The sequence below is a fragment of the Coenobita brevimanus genome, chromosome 106 (genome assembly GCF_032717465.1).
Source record: "Coenobita brevimanus isolate Jiangsu-jjx chromosome 106, ASM3271746v2, whole genome shotgun sequence".
NCBI classification, from domain to species: Eukaryota; Metazoa; Arthropoda; class Malacostraca; order Decapoda; family Coenobitidae; genus Coenobita; species Coenobita brevimanus.
Window position 1 is genome coordinate 11,672,999 of NC_137059.1, and position 14,776 is coordinate 11,687,774.

The window sequence follows — 14,776 nt, forward strand, 5'->3', positions numbered from 1 at the left end:
GGAGGGAAGAGGGAACGAAGGAGGAGGGGAGGTAGAAGGAAAGGGAAGGAGGTCAAACGGAAAACTGAAAAGGATGATAAGGGAGAGACGGAGTGGAATATAAAGGAAGGGAAAATTAAAGGAAACTGGAAAAGGTAGAGATAGGTAAGAGAGGGGAGGGAAGGAAAGAAGAGAGAGGAGAACGGGAGGAAGGGGAAGCGGAGGAAAAGGGAATGAGGAGGGAGAGGAAGGGGAGGAAGAGGGAAAGAGGAGGGGGGAAGGAAAAGAAGATGGGATGAGGAGAGGAGACGGGAAGGAAGAGGAAAAGAGGAGGGGGGAAAGAATGGAAGAATGAGAGAGGAGGGGGGAAGGAAAGGAAGAGGGAAAGAGGAGGGGGAAAGGAAAGGAAGACGGCAAGAGGAGGGTGTAAGGAAAGGGAGAGAGAAAAGAGGGGGGAGGGAAAGGAAAGGAAGAGGGAAAGGAGGGGGGAGGGGAAGGACAGGAAGATGGAGGGGATGGGAGGGAAAGGAAGGAACTTGAGAGTAAACATGGGGGGATGGGAAAGGAGAGAAGGGGTGGGGGAAGTAGAGCATGGAATGAATTAAGGGAGAAAACCGGAACAGAGAGAGAGAGAGAGAGAGAGAGGGAACTAGAGAAGGAAGGTAGGGCGGAAGGGAGAGAAAGAAGAAAGGAAGGTAGGGTAGGAGGGAGGGAAAGAGATGAAAGGTAGGGTTGGAATGAGAGAAGGAGGGTGGGAGGGAGGGAAGGAAGGAAGGTAGGTAGGGAAGGAAGGAGTGGAGGGTGGGAGGGAAGGAAGGAAGGAAGATAGGGTGGGAGAGAGAGAAGGAAGGTAGGGTTGGAGGGAGAGAGAAGGAAACCCCACAAGTCAAGGTTACTGATCTCAGCAACTGCCTCTTCACAAGAATATAACGGTATGGTGCTGATTACGGAGACTGCTGTGTGTTGGCGGTCACGGGTACAGTTGTCGTGGTAGTGGTGGTTGTGACGTGATGGTAGGTTTGGGTGATGGTAGTGGTAGTGGTAGTAGTTGTGATTGTGACGTGGTGGTAGGCGTGGGTGCTGGTGATGGTAGTGGTAGTGGCAAATATGGTGGTGGTGGTGGTAGTGGTAGTAGTTGTGATTGTGACGTGGTGGTAGGCGTGGGTGGTGGTGATGGTAGTGGTAGTGGCAAATATGGTGGTGGTGGTGGTAGTGGTAGTAGTTGTGATTGTGACGTGGTGGTAGGCGTGGGTGGTGGTGATGGTAGTGGTAGTGGCAAATATGATGGTGGTGGTAGTTGTGGTTGTGACGTGGTGGTAAATGTGGGTGGTGGTGGTGGTAGTGACAGATATGATGATGGTGATAGTGTTTGTATATATATATATATATATATATAGGTAGGAGCCAAAGGTTGGAAGCCCACAAGATTGTTCCAAGTAAAAAAAAAAAAACACGTAAAGGAGATGTAATTCAAGATCCGATGATTTTGAGATGCTTGAACACATTACACTTAAAAGACTGGAGGTCATAGGCAGAAGGAAATGCAGACTGAGGGAGACAGTTCCAGAGTTGTATTGTTGCATTTATGAAGGACTGGGAATATCGGTTAATTTGCAATTGGGGACTGGACAAAAATGGGTGAGTTGCTTCCAGACGGGTGCTACGCGGCCGCCGTAATGGGGGAGGAATGCAAAGAGACAGTTCAGAAGAGCAGTGACCATCAAAGTAACGATTGAAAAGAGATTAAGATGCAACAGTGCGTCGAAGTGACAGGTTGAATGATCTGTTAGAGGTGGAGAGCTAATGCAACGAAGAGCCTCCTCCATGTTGAGATGGTCTGTATGTAGGGACCCCCCTCTCCCTACACATGTGACCCATTTCGACACAGGCTATTAAAACCCGTGTATAAAGTCAACAGCTGTACAGGCGTAAAGAAGGCACGGAGTCGGCTTAACACACCTAATGTCTTGGAAGCAGATTTTTCATGAGAGGTAATATGATCTTTCCATGATAAGTCCCGAGAGAATGAAACACCAGTTGTATTCAATGATGATGCAGGATTGAGGTGAATATTATTAGACATTAACGTATAATCCTGATGAGAATAGGTGTATAAATTGCGTTTTGGGTGCATTAAAAACAAGGTTACTTTACCAAAATGAGATATATGAGGCAGGTCAGACATTAGGTGTGCCATAGCCTCATCCCATGTTTATTGAAGTAACTGCTGTGATGGACGCTGCGAGAAGCGGATGGAAGGGTGATGGGTGGAGTGATCAGGGTAGGAGAGGGTTGGTATGGTGATGGGTTTGGGTGGTAGTGGTGGTGATGGGTATGGTGGTAAGTTTGGCTGGTAGTGATGGTAGTGGTGATGACAGGTATGATGGTGGTGATAGTCATGGTGACAAGTATGGTAGTAGGTGTGGGTAGTAGTGATGGTAGTAGGTAGTTGTGGTGGTAGCTTTGGTTGTTGTTGGAAGTGGTGGTGGTGAGTGTGGTGATTAGTTTTGTAGTCTTGTCTGTTGTGGTGACAGGTGGAGTGTGGTGGCTGTGTAATGGTAGTTATGATGTCAAATTTTGGTCGAGTACCGGTAGACGTTGTGGTAACGGTATGGTGGCTTATTGGGGAGGCTGTGGTGGTGGTGGTAGGTGGGTGAATGGTTGGTGTGGGTGGTGGTAGGTAGGTGGGTGAATGGTTGGTGTGGCTGGTGGTAGGTAGGTGGATGAATGGTTGGTGGTGGTGGTAGGTGGGTGGGTGAATGGTTGGTGGTGGTGGTGGTGGTAGGTGGGTGAATGGTTGGTGTGGGTGGTGGTTGGTAGGTGGGTGAATGGTTGTTGGTGGTGGTAGGTGGGTGGGTGAATGGTTGGTGGTGGTGGTGGGTGAATGGTTGGTGGTGGTGGTGGTGGTAGGTGGGTGAATGGTTGGTGATGGTGGTGGTGGTGGTGGTAGGTGAGTGAATGGTTGGTGGAGGTGGTGGTGGTGGTGGTGGTGGTGGTGACAAGTATGGAAGTAGGTTTGGTGGTGGTGGTGGTGGCGGCAGGTGATAGTCGTAGTAGTAGTGGTTGGTTTGGTGGTGATAGTGGTGATAGATTTAGCGGTAGGAATGGGAGTTTGTATACATTGTGGTGATAGGCTTGGGAATCATGTATTTATGGTGCAAGGTGGTGATAGGTAGGTTATAATGACAGGTATATGGATATTGTGCATGGTTTGGTGATAGTGTACAATATTTACTCTGACTTGGCCTAAACATTCCATCCCTCCATTTTGAGTGCTGAGTTGTAAAAATAAACACTTCAGTATGGTGCTAATCACGAAGAAGTGCTATGGGAGTGGAGTCATAGTATTGTCATTTATGGTCACTGAGCCACGTTTGATGAGTAGGAAAAGAATGTAAATCTGGGCCACGTTCTAGTAAAAAGTGTATTGCATTGATGAGAAGTATGATAGTATGGTAGAGGATGCAAAATGGTGATAGCTATTGTTGTGAAAGGTACTGGTGCCTCTTCCGTAGCGATTTATTTTTTTGTATGTGGTTAGATAATATCCTTTTGTACGCTATTTATGTAGTGTGTGGCCATACTGGAAGGATTTATGTAACCCAGAAGAGGACAGTAAGGTGTAATAAGCAAAATAAATCACTTGTTAAAAGGTGTTAGGGAGCTTCCTTCGAAAATACCGGCCTAAATCATACGGAAAAGATTAAAGTTATTGATGTAAGGTGTAATAAGCAAAATAAATCGCTTGTTAAAAGGTGTTAGGGAGCTTCCTTCAATAAAGTTAATGGTGTATATTGTGTGAAAGTATAGTGCTGGGAGGATTGGTTGTGGTGAGCTAGATTTTTGTGTGTGGAAAATATGATGTGTAATGATGAGGCGATTTGAGGTGGTGAAAGTGGTGGGTGGAAAGTGATACTGGTGTGATTTGTGGTGTTAGGAAAGATGGTGATAGTTGTGGTGTGGTGTGGTGGTCATAGTTGTGTGGTGAGTGGATGGTGTGATAGTTGTCGTGTGGTGAGTGGATGGTGATAGTTGTGTGGTGAGTGAATGGTGATGGTTGTGGTGAGTGGTGGTGATAGTTGTGGTGAGTGGATAGTGTGATAGTTGTGGTGTGGTGAATGGATGGTGATAGTTGAGTGGTGGTGATAGTTGTGGTGTGGTGAGTGGATGGTGATAGTTGTGATGTGTTCAGTGAGTGATGATGATGGTTGTGGTGTAGTGAATGGTGGTGATAGTTGTGGTTTTTCAGTTTGCGATGGTGAAAGGATAATGGTAAATGATGGTGATTGTGTGTTTACCCATTGTGAAGGATGGTGATTTTATGTTTTGATAAGAAATGTGATTGTGATGGTGATTGTGTTTGCTCGTATGAAAGAGGGTGATTGTTATGTTGTTGTTGTTGAGGTATAAGAAATGTAAATATGAAGATTTTTAAAAGCTAATGGTAAAAGATGATTCTGTTTTTGGTGTTCTGAGGGATGCTGCTTGTGATGATATGTTTGTGGTAATTTTGTTAAGGTGTAATAAGAAACGTGGTTATAGAGAAAGAGATGTGGTTACAAAGTTTATTATGCAGTAGGTTTCTTTTTCGTAGAGGGAACAATATTGCGGGATTCTGGCCTTGGGTTCCTTCTTTCTTGCATAAAAAAAATGAGATCATGAGTTAGTAGTAGTGCACATTAACCCCGTCTCTACCACCTTTATTTATTTATTTATTTTTGCTAACTACAGGCGACTTTTCTTTCATTTTAGACATGTATGATAGTAGAGAGGTATATGAGAGAGGGGGGTGTAAGCTGGGGGAAGGGCAGCGAAATGGCGGGGAACAGGGCGACATGGAGGCGATTTGTTTGTGGCCCATTGCGGGATTAAGGCGTCTGGTAATAGATAGATAGATAGATAGAGAGAGAGACAGATAGATTGATTGATAGATAGATAGAGGGGTGACTGAAGGGAGTATACAAGGTGGTCCACATATAACTCTCCTCTTTCAGTCCACAGGTGTTTTCTCGTGTGTTGCAGGGACGTTATCATGCCCTGTATTATTCATTCACCCCCACTGCCTCACCCATTCCCACACCAGCCGACTGAGCCATCCCCTTAGCCCAAAATATCAGGAGAATTTACGCTGGAGCGCATTTTTTTTTTTTTCGTTTCTCTCTCTCTCTCTCTCTCTCTCTCTCTCTCTTTTTGACGGTTGCTGACACTATCACCTCAATTTTTGGTCGAATAATTGTGAAAGTGTTACACAGTATTTTGAAAAATTTTGAAGATCGTATGACTGAGTTTGCATATTGACCACTGTGTTGATAGTATTGCAGTGTTGATAGTATTGCAGTGTTGATAGTGTTGCAGTGTTGATAGTATTGCAGTGTTGATAGTATTGTAGTGTTGATAGTATTGCAGTGTTGATAGTATTGCAGTGTTGATAGTGTTGCAGTGTTGATAGTATTGCAGTGTTGATAGTATTGCAGTGTTGATAGTGTTGCAGTGTTGATAGTATTGCAGTGTTGATAGTATTGTAGTGTTGATAGTATTGCAGTGTTGATAGTATTGCAGTGTTGATAGTGTTGCAGTGTTGATAGTATTGCAGTGTTGATAGTATTGCAGTGTTGATAGTGTTGCAGTGTTGATAGTATTGTAGTGTTGATAGTATTGCAGTGTTGATAGTATTGCAGTGTTGATAGTATTGCAGTGTTGATAGTGTTGCAGTGTTGATAGTATTGCAGTGTTGATAGTGTTGCAGTGTTGATAGTATTGCAGTGTTGATAGTATTGTAGTGTTGATAGTATTGCAGTGTTGATAGTATTGTAGTGTTGATAGTATTGCAGTGTTGATAGTATTGCAGTGTTGATAGTGTTGCAGTGTTGATAGTATTGCAGTGATGATAGTATTGTAGTGTTGATAGTATTGTAGTGTTGATAGTATTGCAGTGTTGATAGTATTGCAGTGTTGATAGTATTGCAGTGTTGATAGTATTGCAGTGAAGTATAATTATGTGTATTTACGTCTGCAGCTGTACATTTCTATCTATCTTTATCTATTACAGGGGTGGCCACAAACAAATCACCTCCACGTCACCCTGTCCTCTGCCATTTGGTTGCCCACCCTTCAGCTCATACCCCCTCTGTCATATCTCCAACCCCATCCCTCTATCTCATTCTTAGTCTTCCCCTCCTTATTTCCCCCTCCACCTCACTCACACACTTTTCTAGTCACTCTCTCAGTCTGTACCTTTACGATGAGAGAGAGAGAGAGAGAGAGAGAGAGAGAGAGAGAGAGAGAGAGTTGATCTATAGTGAAAGAATGGATAGATTTTGTGTCGAAGTTGATTGAGTTGTAAAAGATATTAAAACAATATGAAATAAAAACAAGGGAAAAAAGAAAGAAAGAAAAGAATATTGAAGTGATGAAGGCAAGTGTGCGGTTCTGACAAATGGATATAGGTGTGTGTGTGTGTGTGTGAGAGAGAGAGAGAGAGGTAGGTTAATTGTATAGTGAAAGAATAAAGGTATTTCTCTTACGTCTTACTTAATGGATGAGTTATGTGGATTATGTAAGAGATGGTAAAGGAGGAATTAGTAAAAAGAGGAAATAAAGAAAAGACAAACCTGAAATAGTGACGATGTGAGGTTATGTAGAGTGGGTTATGTGGGACACAGGTGTGAGTGGTGAATGAGTGGGTGTGGTGGAGGTGGAAAGGTGGATGGGTGTGTGTTTACGTGTGGAGGTGGTGGCTGCCTCTTTTTAGTAGTAGTAGTGGTATTAGTAGAAGTAATAGTAGTAGTAGTAGTAGCTTTACCAGATCTTCTATAGTTCATCCTCCTTTCCGGGAAGAGGGAAATTGAGGGACGTTTGTATAGCCGGGCAGTGAAGCCGCCTGGTTATATCAGTGCCACCACATGAAGGCGACCCTCTCCATCACCAAAGAGTAGATTATTTTTTTATTTATCTATCAATGTTTCAAATTTGATGTGGTTTGATTGCATGTGTAGAGTTATAGGAAGAAATAGGGTAGATGTTAAGCAGTAGAGGTAGATGTGTAGGTGAATAAGGCTGGATAGAGTTGTTTGGTGATTTATAGGTGTCGGTGGAGGTGACTGAGTGTGGGGTGGAAAGGTGGATGGTTGTGTGTATAGCTGATGGGGGGGAGGTGGGGGGAGGTCTGTGTGTGTGTGTGTGTGTGTGTGTGTGTGTGTGTGTATTAATTTGTGGATGCGATGTTGATGATGATGATGATGATGATGATATGTACTGAGAAGAATAAGAGACGAATTTATCATTGTTCCTTAAACCGATGCTGCTGGTTACACAGAACTGAAGTTGCAGTCAAAAGTAATTATATATACTGAAGGAGTAAAGGTAGGTGTGTGAGTGAGTAAGGTGGAGGGTGTTAGATGGAATACAGATGAAGTTGGAGGTGAATATTTAGGTGTGGCTGAGGTGGAAAGGTGAATGTGTGTTTGTTCAGCACACACACACACACACACACACACACACACACACACACACACACACACACACACACACACACACACACACACACACACACACACAGACGTGTATGTTTGTGGATATAAGGTTGTGGATGTGATGGTGGGGAGGAAGTGGAGTAGGTGGATGGGTTTGTGTATTGTTGGGATGTTGGTGGCGAGGTGGGTAGTGGTGATGGTGGCAGTGGTGGTGATGGTAGTGTAGGTGGTGGCAGTGGTGGTGATGGTAGTGTGGGTGGTGGCAGTGGTGGTGATGGTAGTGTGGGTGATGGCAGTGGTGGTGATGGTAGTGTGGGTGATGGCAGTGGTGGTGATGGTAATGTAGGTGATGGTAGTGTGGGTGATGGCAGTGGTGGTGATGGTAGTGTACGCAGTGGTGGTGATGGTAGTGTGGGTGGTGGCAGTGGTGGTGATGGTAGTGTAGGTGGTGGCAGTGGTGGTGATGGTAGTGTACGCAGTGGTGGTGATGGTAGTGTAGGTGGTGGCAGTGGTGGTGATGGTAGTGTGGGTGGTGGTGGTGGTGGTAGTGTAGGTGGTGGCAGTGGTGGTGATGGTAGTGTACGCAGTGGTGGTGATGGTAGTGTGGGTGGTGGCAGTGGTGGTGATGGTAGTGTGGGTGGTGGCAGTGGTGGTGATGGTAGTGTGGGTGGTGGCAGTGGTGGTGATGGTAGTGTGGGTGGTGGCAGTGGTGGTGATGGTAGTGTGGGTGGTGGCAGTGGTGGTGATGGTAGTGTGGGTGGTGGCAGTGGTGGTGATGGTAGTGTGGGTGGTGGCAGTGGTGGTGATGGTAGTGTGGGTGGTGGCAGTGGTGGTGATGGTAGTGTGGGTGGTGGCAGTGGTGGTGATGGTAGTGTAGGTTGTGGCAGTGGTGGTAATGGTAGTGTGGGTGGTGGCAGTGGTGGTAATGGTAGTGTAGGTTGTGGCAGTGGTGGTAATGGTAGTGTGGGTGGTGGCAGTGGTGGTGATGGTAGTGTGGGTGGTGGCAGTGGTGGTGATGGTAATGTGGGTGGTGGCAGTGGTGGTGATGGTAGTGAAGATGGTGTCAATGGTGGTAGTGTGGGTGGTGGCAGTGATGATGATGGTAGTGGTGGAGGTAGTTGTGGTGGTGATGATGATGATGATGATGATGATGATGGTGGAGCGATGGTGGTTTTGGTCAGGGGCGTAGCTGGGGTATTTCAAATGGTGTGGCTTCTGGGGGGGGGCCAAACCCACTTACGGGCTGGTCCAATGAGAACTATTCAGGGGGGTCTGGGGGTCCACCGAAAGTATGGGTTGGCCACTGGAGCCGCCCCTCTGGCTAGGCCGCTGGTTTTGTGATGGTGATGGTGGTGGGTGCAGAGGTAAGGAGAGGGATTGTGGTAGTGGTGAAGGTAGTAATGACGGGTAGCGCTGGTTGTGGTGATTCTAGTGATGGTGGTTGTGGTCATGATTGTGATTATGATAGCGATGGTTGTGGTGGTGATGGTTGTGGTAATGTTTGTGATGGTAGTAGTGAGAGAGGGCTGTGGTAATTATGTTATTGTGTAGCCTCGATCTGTCTGGTCGAACACACCCATCAGCTTCGGGCAAGCAAAAACCCCCGCAGGGCCGTTCCGTGCAGTGACCCAGTGTTCCCTTACGTCAGACAGTGCTTCACCACAGGGAGGCGCGGAGATTACTGTGGAAGTTTGGTTCCTGGATGGATGTTGCATTTGCTTCAGTCAGTTACCAGGAGCACAATAGTACGTTCCACATCACCCCATTGTTTAGTTATGTGGTTACCATCCAGTGTTGTAATTGGTTAGCTAGGTCACAGGAAATCATTAAGCTTATCACTGAGTGTTGGGTCACCGGAAGTGGAAAGAGCACCGTAATAAATAGTGGCAGGAAGGATGGGAAAGAATAGGAAGAGAAAATTGAAGACACAGAAAAAGAATGACACAGATGAAGGAAGAAGTAGGCAACACCATCTTATGTTGAGAGTAGTGAAGATGAAGATGTGTTTGTGGTGAGATGGGTCAAGTGAGATTCGGGTCAAGTGGGTGTCATGGGATCGTGTGTGTGTGTGTGTGTGTGTGTGTGTGTGTGTGTGTGTGTGAGAGAGAGAGAGAGAGAGAGAGAGAGAGAGAGAGAGAGAGAGAGAGAGAGAGAGAGGTGAAGGTGGTGTGAATCAGTGACGTACAGTATATATATTTTTTCTGTGAGTCATTGTGAGTGCTTCTGGTGAAAGTCCTTCACCCCCGCACCCTCCCTCCCCACCCTCACCCCCATCCCCACCCTCACCCCCACCCCATTTTTCCCTCCCCTCCCTATTTTCCCACACCTCCTTTCCCCATTTCCTTCCCTCTTCTCCCCATATTCCTCCCTTTCTCATCGGCTTCCTTCCTTCCCTTCCCTTCTCCTTCCTTCCCTCCTCCTCTCCTTCCCTCCCTCCTTCCTTCCTCCTCCTCTTCCTTCCCTCCCTCCCCCTCTCCTTCCCTCCCTCCCTCCCAGTCTTCCACATTTTTCCTCCCTCCCTTCTTCTCCTTCCTTCCTTCCTCCACATTTTTTTCCCATTCCTCCCTCCCGTTTCCCCCCACCCTTAACTCTCACCGATGTCCCCTCTTCCCCTTCTGTTTCCCCACCTCCTCCAGCCTCGTTTCCCCCTTCTTCCTTCTTCCCTCCCCCATTTCTTCTCCATTTTCCCCTCTCTCTTCACATTTCCCCTCTTTTTCCTTCTTTCCTTCGCCATTTCCCCTTCTGTTTTCTCCCTATTTTCCTCCCCTTTCTTTCCTCCCTCCCGCTCATTTTTCCCTCCACCTTCCCCGTCTCTCTCTCTCTCTCTCTCTCTCTCTCTCTCTCTCTCTCTCTCTCTCTCTCTCTCTCACACACACACACACACACACACACACACACACACACACACACACACACACACACACACACACACACACACACACACACACACACACACACTCTTTTTCCATCCCTCCTCCACTCTCTTTGTCTCAGTCTTTCCTACCCTTTCTCCCCACCTATTCTCTCAGTAATTCTCATCTCCCTCCATTTCGGTTTTTCCTTCCTCCATTGTTCATTCATTTTTTCTGATTTATAATACTCTTCCTCCATTTTCTTCTTTCAAATCGTCTCTTGCTTGCTCAGATATTTTTTCCTCTTTCATTCTTTCGTACTTTGTCGTAGTTCTTTCCATCCACTTTTCTTTTTTTTTAAGGTTCCAAGGAGTGTTTGTTCAAAGTACAGACCTACTTTCCCTTCCACCACTCCCTCCCCCCTTCTCTCCCCACCGCACCCCCAACCACCCACCTCACCTCCACCCCATTGTCTCCACCTCCCCTCCACTTCTACTCTCCCCTCCCACCTACCCCACCTCCAGTACCAGCCCTTCACTATACGTGGTTTGTTTTCATGTGAGGGAACTAGGTCACTTGCACAGTTTACATAGTCGTGGTTGCTTCAAATTCAGTAAGCCTGTATTATGAGGAAAAAGTGAGTCTCCTTGGTTACTAAAATGAAATCTTCCGTCTGATTTCACCTCGCCATTAACTGAGATAGAAGGGGTTAGGGATCTTGTCAGGTCAGAGTAAGTGCAATATACCGTAACACTTCACCTGATTTACATTCTTTCCAGTGCCATTCCTCACCAGATGCCATTCATTCCTACTACCACCATATCCAGCCCGCCTCACCCCAGCTTCACTGCCACGGCCCATATTACCATTCCATCCCCCATACCACTGGCCCTCCCCTCTACCAGCCCACCCTCCCTCACCATTCACCCCACTGTCATTGCCCACCTATTACCATTCACTCCTATATCCCACCTACCCACCTCAACTGCATTACCACTGCCCCACTTACCTTTCCCCCACTACCATTCCACCCCCATACCACTCTGTTCTGCCCCTACCACTCACTGCTACCATTCCCCCCACTCCTCACCTTGACCCCACCACCTTCATTCAGCACCCCCCACCCCCACCCCATGACCTGCATCTCTCACCGCAATCTCGTAACCCATAATTTCACCTTACCTGTTCTACCACTTTCGATTCTAGGAACTTTAGTCGTAAGTTTTATGTTGCTTATTGTAATCGTAACTAATATTTGATTCATATACTTAACTATAATGGGTAATTATGTTTTTTGATCTACGAATTAAGTTAGGGAAGGGGAAACTATTATTTTTTTTTCTCGCAAAATGAAATGGCCTTGCCTGCTGCTACCAGGAAGAGTTTTAATGTCACTGTTGAAAATCTTATATTGAAAAAATAATCTTAAGGGCAGAAGTCATCCATGAGGTAATCTGGGTGTTGGGGGACGGATGGACGGTCACCTACCCCTCTCCCCCCTCCCCTTCCTACCCTGCCCCTCTCCCCCCTCCCCTTCCTACCCTGCCCCTCTCCCCCCTCCCCTTCCTACCCTGCCCCTCTCCCCCCTCCCCTTCCTACCCTGCCCCTATCCCCCCTCCCATTCCTACCTTGCCCCTCTCCCCCTCCCCTTCCTGCCCTGCCCCTATCCCCCCCTCCCATTCCTACCTTGTCCCTCTCCCCCTCCCCTTCCTACCCTGCCTCTCTCCCCTGTCTACCCTGCCCCTCTCCCCCTCCTCTTCCTACCCTGCCCCTCTCCCCCTCCCCTTCCTACCCTGCCCCTTTCCCCTTCCTACCCTGCCTCTCTCCCCCTTCCTCTTCCTACCCTGCCCCTCTCCCCTTTCCTTCCTACCCTGCCCCTCTCCCCCTCCCCTTCCAAGCCTACCCCTCTCCCCTTCCTACTCCGTCGTCTTTACACACACACACACACACACACACACACACACACACACACACACACACACACACACACACACACACACACACACACACACCTAGAATGATGTATGTTTGCAAATCAATTTTGTGCCGTAATCACTAGACTTGCTGACGTCTTGGAGTTAATGGATGAATTAGAACAAAATATTATGGTTTGTTTTACCCGAGGAAATGGATGAAGCTTTGGAAGAGATCGAACTAGCTTCCTCATCAGACTTCACTCCTTTTATGTGGAATAAGGTGTGGAACTTGTCCAATAAATATCAGTACTATCATCATTGCCTATCACATACTGCAATAAATGACTTCGAAAGGATCAGTACATAGGTTGATTTATTTTGTGGCCTTCTTCTCCCACACCCTTTACCTTACACCCCACGCCACACCCTCCACCCACCAACCTTCATTCCTTCTTCCATCCACACTCCTACACTCCTCCACTGTCTCTCACCCTTGACCACCCAAACACACCCGCCTCCACCTTATCGCCCATTGTCCATCCATATACCTCATACACTTAACCTTTAAGTCATTATTCACGCACGCGCACACACACACTCTCTCTCTCACACACACACACACACACACACACACACACACACACACACACACACACACACACACACACACACACACACACACACACACACACACACACACACACACACACACACACACACACACACCTTCAACATTGTTATCCTCTGGCCCATTTCTTGACCCTATCTTCCTCCAACCATCTCGCCTCTACCCTCCACACCCCTCCCTTTCCCACCCTCTTGCCCCTGCATCCACACCCCTCCCCTCCACCCTCTTGTCCTTCCATCCATACCCCTTCCCTCCCCACCCTCTTGTTCCCCATCCACACCTCTCCCCTCCACCCTCTTACCCCTTCATCTACACTCCTCCCCTCCACCCTATTGCCCTTCCATCAGTACCCCTCCTCTCCATCCTCCTAGCCCTCTATCCACACCTCTCCCCTCCACTCTCTTGCCCTTACATCCACACCCCTCCTGTTTGCTCACCTGCCCCCCCCTTCCTTCCATCAGCCTACACCTGCGTCCACCCTCATTACCTTGACCTGGATCCTCCCACTCAGTTTGGTAACCCCAGCAACGTCGTTATTAACAGGACGATGTATATTGAATTTGGTGACCCCTCATTAGCAGAAGCACTCAGGGGTAATTGGAAGTAGGTCACATGGCTTCATTAACTGGATTCTGGGGGTATGTTGTCTGGGTTTTTGCTGTGGTAGGGTTTGGTGTTATTTTCTAGTGTTGCTGTGTTGTATTTACTTATTTAGACCTTTTGGCTTAGGAATTTGTTAACTTTAATCTAGGTGTTGTGTTGTATAGTAAAAAGAAAAGGTATATATGGCACACCTGCGGGTACGATGGTTGTGAAAATGAGTGAGTTTTGTAGGGCACACAGGAATCTATTACCCTAGTGCCTTAAAAACACAGCACCCAGAATGAAAGCTTTTGTGTGATTTCGAGTTCCAATAATTACCAAGGATAATATTTGCCCTTAAAATCCCAGGGTGCTCCAGGTATCACAATCCCTCGTCTGTGTTTTAGAATGATATGTACAGTAAGGTGTGCCATACTGTTTTGGTTGACTGTACATATATTCTTGTGACTTGGGAATAGAGTTTTCGTTCTTCAGTATTGCAGTGTTGTTTTATTTGTATTTGCTCTCAGAACAAATGGTTTTGTTAATTGCATTCTTAATTTTTTCTTTGATGCCTCTGTTTTTTTTTATGTGTTGGACTTTTTTTTTTTTTTTTTTTTTTTTTTTTTTTTTTTATAAATCCGGGCAGCTCTCATTATAGGTCAAAGGTGGGTTCTGAAATATTGCAATTTTTCCATCCATTTGATGCAGTAATTTGGTAAAACTGGTCAATCAGCTTTATAGGTAGCAGTGAAAATATAGTATGAAAGATTTTTTTTCATTTTCTGTGGACTTGATAGAAAAAAGGGCAGTCAAAATATGCAACTTCTAACCAGGACCTACTTACTGTATGTAATTAGAGCTTTGAATTAGAGTTTTGTGGTGATGGCTTTGTTAGCTGTATTCCTCTGATGTGTTGTTCGTAGTTTTGATTTGGTACTGGATGTGTGCCTGTCTTGTTTTGTAGGGTTGTTGTGTTGGCTTTTTCCTCTTTGATATTTATCTATCTGTCCATCCATCCATTCGTCTCTCTCTCTGTCTCTCTCTCTAGATTTCATCATACTCTGAAAATTTAGTCAGTGTAAAGGAACTAATAACTGTAGCTGGTTAGGGCATAGGATGCTGAGAGGGAAGTAATGATAGTGCTTTTAGGGCTGAGAGGAGAACTGTATGAGTAAAGGGAGACCGGGAGATACAGATCAGGTGGGCTGGGGAAATTACAGAGCACGTGTAATTATGACCTTGTGTTTTGTGTTCCCGGAACTGCGTCTGGTTACATATCCGTGGAGAATCATACGTGTTTTTTAAAAATAGAGGCACGGGCAGGAAGGTGACTGGATTTTTGTT

The 14,776-nt window shown here is 46.4% G+C and overlaps 1 protein-coding gene across 6 annotated transcripts in view; it reads left to right on the top strand.

The window, feature by feature from the left end:
- The window catches only part of LOC145416522 (uncharacterized), a 294,640-nt gene that overhangs the window by 6,243 nt on the left and 273,621 nt on the right, over positions 1–14,776 (top strand). The window lies entirely within an intron of this gene.